This window comes from Neophocaena asiaeorientalis, unplaced genomic scaffold (assembly GCF_003031525.2).
Source record: "Neophocaena asiaeorientalis asiaeorientalis breed wild unplaced genomic scaffold, Neophocaena_asiaeorientalis_V1.1 scaffold671, whole genome shotgun sequence".
Taxonomy (NCBI): Eukaryota; Metazoa; Chordata; class Mammalia; order Artiodactyla; family Phocoenidae; genus Neophocaena; species Neophocaena asiaeorientalis.
The window spans coordinates 3,034,001-3,036,465 of NW_020175533.1; the positions used below are offsets into that span (position 1 = coordinate 3,034,001).

General features: G+C 50.0%; 1 protein-coding gene across 1 annotated transcript in view; it reads left to right on the forward strand.

Moving 5' to 3' along the window:
* The window catches only part of CCDC120 (coiled-coil domain containing 120), a 14,671-nt gene continuing 12,206 nt past the window's right edge, over positions 1–2,465 (forward strand). Inside the window, 1 exon segment of the mRNA XM_024769347.1 lies at positions 1–114. The gene's annotated coding sequence lies outside the window, so the exon portion shown is untranslated.

Genomic DNA, 2,465 nt, shown 5'->3' on the forward strand with positions numbered 1-2,465 from the left:
GAAGGGTAGTAGGCACGAGCCCGGGAACGAGCTGGGGGCAGCGAGGGAGGGGCGCTCCCACCACTCTTTCAGGCCTGCACCGACCCCGCCTACGCCGCGGGGCGAGGACCCTCGGTGAGTAACGCCCGCTTGGGGTTGGAAGGGAGGAGACGGCGGGGTGAAGGCCCGGAAACACTGACCTGGGATGTACCTGCTCGTGCACCCCCGACCTCTGACCCCGTGGTCTCCCCCTCGACCCCTGCCTTACCTGGCTACATCTTTTTTTAACCTCGAACCCCGGCCAGTCTTGGCCCCAGGAGCTCTGGTCTGACCCCTGACCTAACCATATTTTGGCCTGGTGTGATCCTCAACCCCTGTTTTGTACCTCTAAATCCAGTCCTGACCCCAAACCCCATCCAGTTATGTTCTCAGCATCCTTGACCTGACCCCAGATCCTTGCCTGACCCTGTTCCATCTCTGAAGCTCATCGTGCCTTGTCTTGATCTCCCCAGTTTCTGTCCTGATGCTTGACCTGCCTATTCTCTTGTCCAGTCCCTGAACTCCTTCCAGTCATGTCCTGTACCCCTAACCCCAGTCTGATCCAGGTCTGTCCCAATTCCTGACCTCTGACTTATGTACTTTCTCCCCACCCAGTATGATCCCCCGGGTCCCCCTCCTGTCTCCTGAACTCCATCCTGGCCCACCACCTTTAGACTGTCCCTCTTGCCTCCTGCCATGTCCCTGCCCCCAAACCTATGCTGTTTTCCCTTGTCTTCTCTTGGCCCATCACTGTCCTCGTTCCTATCCTCATTCTGTCGTGGTCTTTTCCTGTTCCTTACCTCCACCCTGAACCTGCTCTTTTCCCTATCCTCTTCCTTGAACCGCTGTCTTGGCCTGTCCCCCATCATGTCTTCTGACTACCGTTTTATACTGATCCTGATCCCTGCCCTCCTCTTTTGTCCCCTACTGTCCCCTACTTTTTCTCTGGCCTTTGTCCATCCTAGCCCCAGGCCAGTGTCCTGGATTCTTCTCTGTCTTATCTTTTGACCTCCATCCTACAACTCTGATTCTGTTTTGTCCCTTATACCCCTTCCTGTCCTGAGTCTTCATTCTGCCCCAACCCCAGGCCCCTGTTTTGCCCCTTCCCATGCCCCTCCACGCTGTTCAGATCTACCTCCTTCGTAACACCCACTTTCCATCTCCTCTGAGCCCAGAAGGACAGGGGTTCCATTATACCCTGGCCATGAACTTGGAGGTTCCACTGTACCTATTATCTCTGAAATTCATCCCAAATGCTTCTCTTAGCATGTGATTTCCCCCACCCAGTGATCTCTCACACAGAGCTTGCATTTCTCTCCCTGCCCCAGGAGGGCATGGAACTCTTCCTGTGCCCCCTACTCTCTCCACGTGTGAAAGAACACCCTAAATTATTCAATGACTCTCTGGGAGTCTTTGAGGTCTGGGTCATGTTTCCAGCCTTGCTAGGTTGGGGGCTGCCCCATGTAGGGGTGGGGGACTCAGGGGTATGTGTGAGTCTTCTAGATCACGTTACCCCCGTCTCCTGGTCTTGATCCCAGGTGCAGTGATCCCTGCTTTCCTGGCCTGGAAAAAAGTCCGTCCTAGGCCAGAGGCTTCAGGGCTTGGTAGGGGTAGGATGGGGGCAGGAGTTTATCCTTCTCCTGTCAGCAGTGAGCAGTACAAATCTTGATGCTGAGTCCATCCTACCTCTGTGGGCAGGTCTGTGTGTATTGGGGGGCCTCTGTTAGAATCAGGCCCATCCAGTAGTGACAATAACAACAAGAAAAATAAGAAGTTCTCTTACTGTCTGAATCACCTTGATTTTGAGGACAGACAGGGAAAATTTGAATAGGAAGTAACATGTCATTCAATTATGTTTTATTACCGTATTTCTCACAGAGAATAGTGAGAGTTTGAATAATGAAATATCAGACCTGTTTCATTTATCCAAAACAGGTATCCAAACCTATTAATAACAGCACACACATCCCTCACTGTCCCAGTATATTTGGTACACAAGTTCTGAGAGGGAGAGTTTGGATAGTTCAGACAGTGAAAGATATTAAGTTATCTGAAGTTATTTTGTTTTTGCATTTTGCAGAGTGAGAAATGTAGGGAGAATTCAGATAACGAGGGGTAATGGCTCTTACTCAGAAATGTATTCAAATCTGTTCATTTTCCTGTGCTCCAGTGGCAAGAGTTGGGATAGTAAGGGTACCGCATTTTATAAATGTATTTGGTTCCTCTATTTTGCCTGGTGAGTAAGGAAAGCTCAGAGAGTGAGGGATACCAGTCCTATCTCAAAAATGTATCCAAATCCATTCAGTTCCTGTATTTGGATAGTGAGAGTTCAGACAATTTTTCTGAATATATTTGGTTCCTGCATTTTTGATGTTGAGGAGGGAGAGGTTGGATAATGAGGGAAAACAGCTCTGTTTCAAATATGTCTGGTTTGGCAAGTAAGGAGG